General features: G+C 49.2%; 7 non-coding genes across 7 annotated transcripts; all 7 read left to right on the forward strand.

Moving 5' to 3' along the window:
* Window positions 1–1,012: 1,012 nt before the first annotated feature.
* Window positions 1,013–1,093, forward strand: LOC126057472 (small nucleolar RNA SNORD115). The gene has a single exon (XR_007512558.1). It is a non-coding gene; the product is annotated as a small nucleolar RNA SNORD115 (small nucleolar RNA).
* Window positions 1,094–2,710: 1,617 nt separating this feature from the next.
* On the forward strand, window positions 2,711–2,788 carry LOC126057844 (small nucleolar RNA SNORD115). Its single transcript, XR_007512916.1, has one exon. It is a non-coding gene; the product is annotated as a small nucleolar RNA SNORD115 (small nucleolar RNA).
* A 1,618-nt stretch (window positions 2,789–4,406) lies between these two features.
* Window positions 4,407–4,487, forward strand: LOC126057473 (small nucleolar RNA SNORD115). Its single transcript, XR_007512559.1, has one exon. It is a non-coding gene; the product is annotated as a small nucleolar RNA SNORD115 (small nucleolar RNA).
* A 1,617-nt stretch (window positions 4,488–6,104) lies between these two features.
* On the forward strand, window positions 6,105–6,182 carry LOC126057938 (small nucleolar RNA SNORD115). Its single transcript, XR_007513011.1, has one exon. It is a non-coding gene; the product is annotated as a small nucleolar RNA SNORD115 (small nucleolar RNA).
* A 1,618-nt stretch (window positions 6,183–7,800) lies between these two features.
* On the forward strand, window positions 7,801–7,881 carry LOC126057474 (small nucleolar RNA SNORD115). The gene has a single exon (XR_007512560.1). It is a non-coding gene; the product is annotated as a small nucleolar RNA SNORD115 (small nucleolar RNA).
* A 1,617-nt stretch (window positions 7,882–9,498) lies between these two features.
* Window positions 9,499–9,576, forward strand: LOC126057845 (small nucleolar RNA SNORD115). The gene has a single exon (XR_007512917.1). It is a non-coding gene; the product is annotated as a small nucleolar RNA SNORD115 (small nucleolar RNA).
* Window positions 9,577–11,194: 1,618 nt separating this feature from the next.
* LOC126057475 (small nucleolar RNA SNORD115) lies at window positions 11,195–11,275 on the forward strand. Its single transcript, XR_007512561.1, has one exon. It is a non-coding gene; the product is annotated as a small nucleolar RNA SNORD115 (small nucleolar RNA).
* The last annotated feature ends 998 nt before the right edge of the window (window positions 11,276–12,273 follow it).

Here is a 12,273-nt window from a genome sequence, read left to right on the forward strand (position 1 = left end):
GAAATTGGATGAGCGACTCAGTAGTCTGATAGCTGGCTCCAGCTTTCAAGTAAAGGTAGCTGCACAGATAACTGCGTAGAAAATCTAAAGTCAGGGTCGATGCCAGGTGTGAAGGGGACACGAGGGTCAGGAGCACTTTCAGGTTGATGCCACAGGAGGTCATGTTTCCCTGGAGCTCTAGACAGTGAAAGCAGGCGTAAGTGCTGCCTTGCACATGTGCAAAGATCCCTGTTCCTACAGAGTTGGTTGGAATCCTGTAGAGGTTCCATAAGACTCCTGCTCTCTTTGTGCCAAGGAATCCTCTGATGGTTGATAAACAGGAGGAGATGTGTTCCCTGTGTTCCCATTCTTTGGGAATGAGGTGGCCTTGACTGTGTCTCTCCATGGCACAAGGGTGAAGTCAAACTCTGGAAATGCCTAGTTGATTTGGGGGCCAAATTCTTGGTGAAAGCACTCTTCCGAGTGTCCCACAGCTCATTTGAAGATCCCCAGTTTTGGGAACCCTTGGATGTCATTTCCTGGAAGTGCTCGTGCACGGATCCGTGCCTGTGGACACAGATTCGGCTTCCTCGTAGACATTAGCCGGGGCTGATCAAATGAATAGCCTGTTCTTGGCTGGGACTTCCTGAGTACTTTTCTCCATTCGGAGTCCTCTATGCCTTGTCTTGATCTGGCACGCGTCTGCCTTTCTGTCAAGGGTCAGCAGTCTCACTAATGGGCGAGAAGTGTGTGTCTTGATTTCGTCCCTCTTTTGGGCTATATGTGGAAAAAGCATAGCTGTTAGGCAATGAATGTCTCTCGTCTGATGTCTGACTTACTTCTTTGCCCTTCCTCAAAGGATTGCAAGGTCGAAGCCTGTTTTCCTGCTTTCATGAGGGTCAAGCTAGTCCCCGGGAAACCGGAAGAGGATGTGCGAACCTTCTCATCCTGCGTGATTGCGGGCTGGATGGACGATATCGGTGGTGAGGAACTTGAAGACTCAGGTGATTTCTCCCGGGGATTGAGATGTCTCGGGTCAACGAAGACACCTCAACTTGTCTCCAAGAGAGATGATGACATAAAAATCATGCTCAATAGGATCCCGCTGAGGCCCAGAGAGAAACTCCTTTTCCCTAACGTTAATGATCTGCTTCAGAGTGGACCCCCGTTTGGATCCCTTTTTCCTCCACCAAGTGATCAAAAACTCCTCCCTGACCGATTTTGGTCATGCTGATTCCTTGGCTCTTTTCGTCTTTTTCTGTCATTTGGAAAGACCTGCTTTCAGGAGATTCACCACCGAAAGAACTCAAGGTGAGTGAATGATGGCGGTTCTCCCTTGTCTCTGGTGACACTTAGACAAGTGAAAATGGAGCCCAAGAGGCAGTCAGGTTTTGTGGAAAAGCTGAGACGTGTCCCCTGCTTTGAGCTTGACCTGACCTATTGACCAAGTGGCGGTGATATGCACGGGTGGATAGTTAGGAAGCACAGGAACCTAGAAGAATTTCCACTTGAGTAATTTTTGATCGTCCGGTTCCCAGTCGGTTATGTCTACGGAATTTGAGAATATTTTCAACTCTCAACTCTTTACGGGATGGGAGTGTGTAGCAGCTCTACTGGAGAAACCAGAGAGACTTGCCCTAGTTGAAAGCCTGTGTCAGTTGCGACTGGACTCTTAGGATCTCCAGGGCGTCTTTCCCAGACATCTTGGTATTGGATGAAGACTGGAGTAGCCTGATACCTCGCTGTAGCATTCAAGAAAAGGCAGCAGCACCACTACCTGAGTCAAAAAGCTAATGCCAGGCTCAATACCATTCGGTACGTGGGTCGCGAGCGTCATGACTAGTTTCAGGTTCATACCACAGGAGGTCAGGATCTGCTGACAGCCTAATCAGGCAATGCAGGCATAACTGCTGCCTTCCACATGTGGAAAGATCATTTTCTTGACAGATCTTTGGAATCTTGTAGAGATTCCATAGAACTCCTTTTCCGTGTGCCCCACGGGATCCTCTGATGCTTGATATACGGGAGGAGATGTGTTCCCTCTCTGGGGATTATTGGGGCCTGAGGTAGATTCGATTGTGTCTCTCCATGGCTCAGTGGTGAAACGAAAGCGTTGAAGGACTGTGGCAATTTTAACAAGTGTTGGCAGAATTCTTGGAAAGCTATTCTTTTCCAAATGTCCTCCAGCTGATTTGAAGATCCCCCGGTGCTGGGGACTCTTGGGTGCCATTTCCCGGGAGTCCGCACACATTGGACAGTGCCCGTGGACGCATAGTTGGCTGCCTTCAACACATCAGTCAGGCTTAAGCAATGGCAAAGGCTCCTTTTGCCTGGGTCCTCCTGTAAATTTGTGCTACATCCAGAGACCTCTCTGCCTTCTTCTGAATATTGCATGATTCTCTCCTTCTGTCATGGGTCAGCAGACTCCCCAGTGGGTTGCAAATGGCTGTCTTGATTTTGTCCATGTGTTCGCGAAAGTCTGGCTGAAAGCCTAGCCTTAGGGAAGTGAGTTTCTCTTCTGGGATCTCTGTCTTACTGATTTCCCCTTTTCAAAGGGTTAGTGAGGTCGATGTCTCTTGTCCTGCTTTCATGGGGGTCAAGCCAACTGCCCGGGAAACTGGAAGATGATGTGTGAACGCTCTCATCCACTGTCCTTCCTGGGTGGAAGGAAGACATTTGTGGTAAGCATCTTCAGGTCTCAGGGGATTTTTCCTGGGGAGTGATATGGCCGGGGTCAATGATGACATAATCTGTCTGGAAGAGAGATGATGACCTAAAAATCATGCTCAGAGAGGTTATGCTGAGGCCCTGTGGGAAAGTCCTTTGGCCCAGCCTTACAGATCTTCTTTAGAGCGGACTCCCATTTTGATTTCTTTCACCTGCACCAAGTAATCCAAAAGACCTGGGTGGCCGATTTTGGTCAGGTTGATTCCTTGGCTCTTTTCCTCTTTTTGTGTCCTTTAGCAAAACCTGCCTCCGAGGAGTTCACCGTTGCGAGGACAAAAGGTGAGGGATTTCCCGTGATTTGCCCTGGCCCCATCTGACACTTAGGCAAGTGAGAATACACCACAAAAGGCAGTAGGGTTTGCTGACAAGGCTGAGGCATGTCCCCTGGTGTGTGCTTGACCTTGCCTGGTTGACTAAGTGGCGGTGACGTGCGTGGGTGGATACTTAGGAATCAGAGAATCCTGAAACATGTGCGCTGGAGTCATCTGCGATAGCCTGGGTCCAAGTCCGATACGGCCTACCGAAATGGGAGAAACGGCCAACTAGAACAATGTATTTTCCCAAGATATTTATGAGATGTGAATGGCTCAGAGCTCTACAGGAGACTGGTCAACTTGCTGTAATTGAAAGCGTGTGTCAGTTGCGGCTGGACTCGCAGGATTTGCAGGTCGCTTTTCCCGTGAATCTTGAAATTGGATGAGCGACTCAGTAGTCTGATAGCTGGCTCCAGCTTTCAAGTAAAGGTAGCTGCACAGATAACTGCGTAGAAAATCTAAAGTCAGGGTCGATGCCAGGTGTGAAGGGGACACGAGGGTCAGGAGCACTTTCAGGTTGATGCCACAGGAGGTCATGTTTCCCTGGAGCTCTAGACAGTGAAAGCAGGCGTAAGTGCTGCCTTGCACATGTGCAAAGATCCCTGTTCCTACAGAGCTGGTTGGAATCCTGTAGAGGTTCCATAAGACTCCTGCTCTCTTTGTGCCAAGGAAACCTCTGATGGTTGATAAACAGGAGGAGATGTGTTCCCTGTGTTCCCATTCTTTGGGAATGAGGTGGCCTTGACTGTGTCTCTCCATGGCACAAGGGTGAAATCAAACTCTGGAAATGCCTAGTTGATTTGGGGGCCAAATTCTTGGTGAAAGCACTCTTCCGAGTGTCCCACAGCTCATTTGAAGATCCCCAGTTTTGGGAACCCTTGGATGTCATTTCCTGGAAGTGCTCGTGCACGGATCCGTGCCTGTGGACACAGATTCGGCTTCCTCGTAGACATTAGCCGGGGCTGATCAAATGAATAGCCTGTTCTTGGCTGGGACTTCCTGAGTACTTTTCTCCATTCGGAGTCCTCTATGCCTTGTCTTGATCTGGCACGCGTCTGCCTTTCTGTCAAGGGTCAGCAGTCTCACTAATGGGCGAGAAGTGTGTGTCTTGATTTCGTCCCTCTTTTGGGCTATATGTGGAACAAGCATAGCTGTTAGGCAATGAATGTCTCTCGTCTGATGTCTGACTTACTTCTTTGCCCTTCCTCAAAGGATTGCAAGGTCGAAGCCTGTTTTCCTGCTTTCATGAGGGTCAAGCTAGTCCCCGGGAAACCGGAAGAGGATGTGCGAACCTTCTCATCCTGCGTGATTGCGGGCTGGATGGACGATATCGGTGGTGAGGAACTTGAAGACTCAGGTGATTTCTCCCGGGGATTGAGATGTCTCGGGTCAACGAAGACACCTCAACTTGTCTCCAAGAGAGATGATGACATAAAAATCATGCTCAATAGGATCCCGCTGAGGCCCAGAGAGAAACTCCTTTTCCCTAACGTTAATGATCTGCTTCAGAGTGGACCCCCGTTTGGATCCCTTTTTCCTCCACCAAGTGATCAAAAACTCCTCCCTGACCGATTTTGGTCATGCTGATTCCTTGGCTCTTTTCGTCTTTTTCTGTCATTTGGAAAGACCTGCTTTCAGGAGATTCACCACCGAAAGAACTCAAGGTGAGTGAATGATGGCGGTTCTCCCTTGTCTCTGGTGACACTTAGACAAGTGAAAATGGAGCCCAAGAGGCAGTCGGGTTTTGTGGAAAAGCTGAGACGTGTCCCCTGCTTTGAGCTTGACCTGACCTATTGACCAAGTGGCGGTGATATGCACGGGTGGATAGGTAGGAAGCACAGGAACCTAGAAGAATTTCCACTTGAGTAATTTTTGATCGTCCGGTTCCCAGTCGGGTATGTCTACGGAATTTGAGAATATTTTCAACTCTCAACTCTTTACGGGATGGGAGTGTGTAGCAGCTCTACTGGAGAAACCAGAGAGACTTGCCCTAGTTGAAAGCCTGTGTCAGTTGCGACTGGACTCTTAGGATCTCCAGGGCGTCTTTCCCAGACATCTTGGTATTGGATGAAGACTGGAGTAGCCTGATACCTCGCTGTAGCATTCAAGAAAAGGCAGCAGCACCACTATCTGAGTCAAAAAGCTAATGCCAGGCTCAATACCATTCGGTACGTGGGTCGCGAGCGTCATGACTCGTTTCAGGTTCATACCACAGGAGGTCAGGATCTGCTGACAGCCTAATCAGGCAATGCAGGCATAACTGCTGCCTTCCACATGTGGAAAGATCATTTTCTTGACAGATCTTTGGAATCTTGTAGAGATTCCATAGAACTCCTTTTCCGTGTGCCCCACGGGATCCTCTGATGCTTGATATACGGGAGGAGATGTGTTCCCTCTCTGGGGATTATTGGGGCCTGAGGTAGATTCGATTGTGTCTCTCCATGGCTCAGTGGTGAAACGAAAGCGTTGAAGGACTGTGGCAATTTTAACAAGTGTTGGCAGAATTCTTGGAAAGCTATTCTTTTCCAAATGTCCTCCAGCTGATTTGAAGATCCCCCGGTGCTGGGGACTCTTGGGTGCCATTTCCCGGGAGTCCGCACACATTGGACAGTGCCCGTGGACGCATAGTTGGCTGCCTTCAACACATCAGTCAGGCTTAAGCAATGGCAAAGGCTCCTTTTGCCTGGGTCCTCCTGTAAATTTGTGCTACATCCAGAGACCTCTCTGCCTTCTTCTGAATATTGCATGATTCTCTCCTTCTGTCATGGGTCAGCAGACTCCCCAGTGGGTTGCAAATGGCTGTCTTGATTTTGTCCATGTGTTCGCGAAAGTCTGGCTGAAAGCCTAGCCTTAGGGAAGTGAGTTTCTCTTCTGGGATCTCTGTCTTACTGATTTCCCCTTTTCAAAGGGTTAGTGAGGTCGATGTCTCTTGTCCTGCTTTCATGGGGGTCAAGCCAACTGCCCGGGAAACTGGAAGATGATGTGTGAACGCTCTCATCCACTGTCCTTCCTGGGTGGAAGGAAGACATTTGTGGTAAGCATCTTCAGGTCTCAGGGGATTTTTCCTGGGGAGTGATATGGCCGGGGTCAATGATGACATAATCTGTCTGGAAGAGAGACGATGACCTAAAAATCATGCTCAGAGAGGTTATGCTGAGGCCCTGTGGGAAAGTCCTTTGGCCCAGCCTTACAGATCTTCTTTAGAGCGGACTCCCATTTTGATTTCTTTCACCTGCACCAAGTAATCCAAAAGACCTGGGTGGCCGATTTTGGTCAGGTTGATTCCTTGGCTCTTTTCCTCTTTTTGTGTCCTTTAGCAAAACCTGCCTCCGAGGAGTTCACCGTTGCGAGGACAAAAGGTGAGGGATTTCCCGTGATTTGCCCTGGCCCCATCTGACACTTAGGCAAGTGAGGATACACCACAAAAGGCAGTAGGGTTTGCTGACAAGGCTGAGGCATGTCCCCTGGTGTGTGCTTGACCTTGCCTGGTTGACTAAGTGGCGGTGACGTGCGTGGGTGGATACTTAGGAATCAGAGAATCCTGAAACATGTGCGCTGGAGTCATCTGCGATAGCCTGGGTCCAAGTCCGATACGGCCTACCGAAATGGGAGAAACGGCCAACTAGAACAATGTATTTTCCCAAGATATTTATGAGATGTGAATGGCTCAGAGCTCTACAGGAGACTGGTCAACTTGCTGTAATTGAAAGCGTGTGTCAGTTGCGGCTGGACTCGCAGGATTTGCAGGTCGCTTTTCCCGTGAATCTTGAAATTGGATGAGCGACTCAGTAGTCTGATAGCTGGCTCCAGCTTTCAAGTAAAGGTAGCTGCACAGATAACTGCGTAGAAAATCTAAAGTCAGGGTCGATGCCAGGTGTGAAGGGGACACGAGGGTCAGGAGCACTTTCAGGTTGATGCCACAGGAGGTCATGTTTCCCTGGAGCTCTAGACAGTGAAAGCAGGCGTAAGTGCTGCCTTGCACATGTGCAAAGATCCCTGTTCCTACAGAGTTGGTTGGAATCCTGTAGAGGTTCCATAAGACTCCTGCTCTCTTTGTGCCAAGGAAACCTCTGATGGTTGATAAACAGGAGGAGATGTGTTCCCTGTGTTCCCATTCTTTGGGAATGAGGTGGCCTTGACTGTGTCTCTCCATGGCACAAGGGTGAAATCAAACTCTGGAAATGCCTAGTTGATTTGGGGGCCAAATTCTTGGTGAAAGCACTCTTCCGAGTGTCCCACAGCTCATTTGAAGATCCCCAGTTTTGGGAACCCTTGGATGTCATTTCCTGGAAGTGCTCGTGCACGGATCCGTGCCTGTGGACACAGATTCGGCTTCCTCGTAGACATTAGCCGGGGCTGATCAAATGAATAGCCTGTTCTTGGCTGGGACTTCCTGAGTACTTTTCTCCATTCGGAGTCCTCTATGCCTTGTCTTGATCTGGCACGCGTCTGCCTTTCTGTCAAGGGTCAGCAGTCTCACTAATGGGCGAGAAGTGTGTGTCTTGATTTCGTCCCTCTTTTGGGCTATATGTGGAACAAGCATAGCTGTTAGGCAATGAATGTCTCTCGTCTGATGTCTGACTTACTTCTTTGCCCTTCCTCAAAGGATTGCAAGGTCGAAGCCTGTTTTCCTGCTTTCATGAGGGTCAAGCTAGTCCCCGGGAAACCGGAAGAGGATGTGCGAACCTTCTCATCCTGCGTGATTGCGGGCTGGATGGACGATATCGGTGGTGAGGAACTTGAAGACTCAGGTGATTTCTCCCGGGGATTGAGATGTCTCGGGTCAACGAAGACACCTCAACTTGTCTCCAAGAGAGATGATGACATAAAAATCATGCTCAATAGGATCCCGCTGAGGCCCAGAGAGAAACTCCTTTTCCCTAACGTTAATGATCTGCTTCAGAGTGGACCCCCGTTTGGATCCCTTTTTCCTCCACCAAGTGATCAAAAACTCCTCCCTGACCGATTTTGGTCATGCTGATTCCTTGGCTCTTTTCGTCTTTTTCTGTCATTTGGAAAGACCTGCTTTCAGGAGATTCACCACCGAAAGAACTCAAGGTGAGTGAATGATGGCGGTTCTCCCTTGTCTCTGGTGACACTTAGACAAGTGAAAATGGAGCCCAAGAGGCAGTCGGGTTTTGTGGAAAAGCTGAGACGTGTCCCCTGCTTTGAGCTTGACCTGACCTATTGACCAAGTGGCGGTGATATGCACGGGTGGATAGGTAGGAAGCACAGGAACCTAGAAGAATTTCCACTTGAGTAATTTTTGATCGTCCGGTTCCCAGTCGGGTATGTCTACGGAATTTGAGAATATTTTCAACTCTCAACTCTTTACGGGATGGGAGTGTGTAGCAGCTCTACTGGAGAAACCAGAGAGACTTGCCCTAGTTGAAAGCCTGTGTCAGTTGCGACTGGACTCTTAGGATCTCCAGGGCGTCTTTCCCAGACATCTTGGTATTGGATGAAGACTGGAGTAGCCTGATACCTCGCTGTAGCATTCAAGAAAAGGCAGCAGCACCACTATCTGAGTCAAAAAGCTAATGCCAGGCTCAATACCATTCGGTACGTGGGTCGCGAGCGTCATGACTCGTTTCAGGTTCATACCACAGGAGGTCAGGATCTGCTGACAGCCTAATCAGGCAATGCAGGCATAACTGCTGCCTTCCACATGTGGAAAGATCATTTTCTTGACAGATCTTTGGAATCTTGTAGAGATTCCATAGAACTCCTTTTCCGTGTGCCCCACGGGATCCTCTGATGCTTGATATACGGGAGGAGATGTGTTCCCTCTCTGGGGATTATTGGGGCCTGAGGTAGATTCGATTGTGTCTCTCCATGGCTCAGTGGTGAAACGAAAGCGTTGAAGGACTGTGGCAATTTTAACAAGTGTTGGCAGAATTCTTGGAAAGCTATTCTTTTCCAAATGTCCTCCAGCTGATTTGAAGATCCCCCGGTGCTGGGGACTCTTGGGTGCCATTTCCCGGGAGTCCGCACACATTGGACAGTGCCCGTGGACGCATAGTTGGCTGCCTTCAACACATCAGTCAGGCTTAAGCAATGGCAAAGGCTCCTTTTGCCTGGGTCCTCCTGTAAATTTGTGCTACATCCAGAGACCTCTCTGCCTTCTTCTGAATATTGCATGATTCTCTCCTTCTGTCATGGGTCAGCAGACTCCCCAGTGGGTTGCAAATGGCTCTCTTGATTTTGTCCATGTGTTCGCGAATGTCTGGCTGAAAGCCTAGCCTTAGGGAAGTGAGTTTCTCTTCTGGGATCTCTGTCTTACTGATTTCCCCTTTTCAAAGGGTTAGTGAGGTCGATGTCTCTTGTCCTGCTTTCATGGGGGTCAAGCCAACTGCCCGGGAAACTGGAAGATGATGTGTGAACGCTCTCATCCACTGTCCTTCCTGGGTGGAAGGAAGACATTTGTGGTAAGCATCTTCAGGTCTCAGGGGATTTTTCCTGGGGAGTGATATGGCTGGGGTCAATGATGACATAATCTGTCTGGAAGAGAGATGATGACCTAAAAATCATGCTCAGAGAGGTTATGCTGAGGCCCTGTGGGAAAGTCCTTTGGCCCAGCCTTACAGATCTTCTTTAGAGCGGACTCCCATTTTGATTTCTTTCACCTGCACCAAGTAATCCAAAAGACCTGGGTGGCCGATTTTGGTCAGGTTGATTCCTTGGCTCTTTTCCTCTTTTTGTGTCCTTTAGCAAAACCTGCCTCCGAGGAGTTCACCGTTGCGAGGACAAAAGGTGAGGGATTTCCCGTGATTTGCCCTGGCCCCATCTGACACTTAGGCAAGTGAGGATACACCACAAAAGGCAGTAGGGTTTGCTGACAAGGCTGAGGCATGTCCCCTGGTGTGTGCTTGACCTTGCCTGGTTGACTAAGTGGCGGTGACGTGCGTGGGTGGATACTTAGGAATCAGAGAATCCTGAAACATGTGCGCTGGAGTCATCTGCGATAGCCTGGGTCCAAGTCCGATACGGCCTACCGAAATGGGAGAAACGGCCAACTAGAACAATGTATTTTCCCAAGATATTTATGAGATGTGAATGGCTCAGAGCTCTACAGGAGACTGGTCAACTTGCTGTAATTGAAAGCGTGTGTCAGTTGCGGCTGGACTCGCAGGATTTGCAGGTCGCTTTTCCCGTGAATCTTGAAATTGGATGAGCGACTCAGTAGTCTGATAGCTGGCTCCAGCTTTCAAGTAAAGGTAGCTGCACAGATAACTGCGTAGAAAATCTAAAGTCAGGGTCGATGCCAGGTGTGAAGGGGACACGAGGGTCAGGAGCACTTTCAGGTTGATGCCACAGGAGGTCATGTTTCCCTGGAGCTCTAGACAGTGAAAGCAGGCGTAAGTGCTGCCTTGCACATGTGCAAAGATCCCTGTTCCTACAGAGCTGGTTGGAATCCTGTAGAGGTTCCATAAGACTCCTGCTCTCTTTGTGCCAAGGAAACCTCTGATGGTTGATAAACAGGAGGAGATGTGTTCCCTGTGTTCCCATTCTTTGGGAATGAGGTGGCCTTGACTGTGTCTCTCCATGGCACAAGGGTGAAATCAAACTCTGGAAATGCCTAGTTGATTTGGGGGCCAAATTCTTGGTGAAAGCACTCTTCCGAGTGTCCCACAGCTCATTTGAAGATCCCCAGTTTTGGGAACCCTTGGATGTCATTTCCTGGAAGTGCTCGTGCACGGATCCGTGCCTGTGGACACAGATTCGGCTTCCTCGTAGACATTAGCCGGGGCTGATCAAATGAATAGCCTGTTCTTGGCTGGGACTTCCTGAGTACTTTTCTCCATTCGGAGTCCTCTATGCCTTGTCTTGATCTGGCACGCGTCTGCCTTTCTGTCAAGGGTCAGCAGTCTCACTAATGGGCGAGAAGTGTGTGTCTTGATTTCGTCCCTCTTTTGGGCTATATGTGGAACAAGCATAGCTGTTAGGCAATGAATGTCTCTCGTCTGATGTCTGACTTACTTCTTTGCCCTTCCTCAAAGGATTGCAAGGTCGAAGCCTGTTTTCCTGCTTTCATGAGGGTCAAGCTAGTCCCCGGGAAACCGGAAGAGGATGTGCGAACCTTCTCATCCTGCGTGATTGCGGGCTGGATGGACGATATCGGTGGTGAGGAACTTGAAGACTCAGGTGATTTCTCCCGGGGATTGAGATGTCTCGGGTCAACGAAGACACCTCAACTTGTCTCCAAGAGAGATGATGACATAAAAATCATGCTCAATAGGATCCCGCTGAGGCCCAGAGAGAAACTCCTTTTCCCTAACGTTAATGATCTGCTTCAGAGTGGACCCCCGTTTGGATCCCTTTTTCCTCCACCAAGTGATCAAAAACTCCTCCCTGACCGATTTTGGTCATGCTGATTCCTTGGCTCTTTTCGTCTTTTTCTGTCATTTGGAAAGACCTGCTTTCAGGAGATTCACCACCGAAAGAACTCAAGGTGAGTGAATGATGGCGGTTCTCCCTTGTCTCTGGTGACACTTAGACAAGTGAAAATGGAGCCCAAGAGGCAGTCGGGTTTTGTGGAAAAGCTGAGACGTGTCCCCTGCTTTGAGCTTGACCTGACCTATTGACCAAGTGGCGGTGATATGCACGGGTGGATAGGTAGGAAGCACAGGAACCTAGAAGAATTTCCACTTGAGTAATTTTTGATCGTCCGGTTCCCAGTCGGGTATGTCTACGGAATTTGAGAATATTTTCAACTCTCAACTCTTTACGGGATGGGAGTGTGTAGCAGCTCTACTGGAGAAACCAGAGAGACTTGCCCTAGTTGAAAGCCTGTGTCAGTTGCGACTGGACTCTTAGGATCTCCAGGGCGTCTTTCCCAGACATCTTGGTATTGGATGAAGACTGGAGTAGCCTGATACCTCGCTGTAGCATTCAAGAAAAGGCAGCAGCACCACTATCTGAGTCAAAAAGCTAATGCCAGGCTCAATACCATTCGGTACGTGGGTCGCGAGCGTCATGACTCGTTTCAGGTTCATACCACAGGAGGTCAGGATCTGCTGACAGCCTAATCAGGCAATGCAGGCATAACTGCTGCCTTCCACATGTGGAAAGATCATTTTCTTGACAGATCTTTGGAATCTTGTAGAGATTCCATAGAACTCCTTTTCCGTGTGCCCCACGGGATCCTCTGATGCTTGATATACGGGAGGAGATGTGTTCCCTCTCTGGGGATTATTGGGGCCTGAGGTAGATTCGATTGTGTCTCTCCATGGCTCAGTGGTGAAACGAAAGC

Source organism: Elephas maximus, chromosome 13, assembly GCF_024166365.1.
Source record: "Elephas maximus indicus isolate mEleMax1 chromosome 13, mEleMax1 primary haplotype, whole genome shotgun sequence".
Taxonomy (NCBI): domain Eukaryota; kingdom Metazoa; phylum Chordata; class Mammalia; order Proboscidea; family Elephantidae; genus Elephas; species Elephas maximus.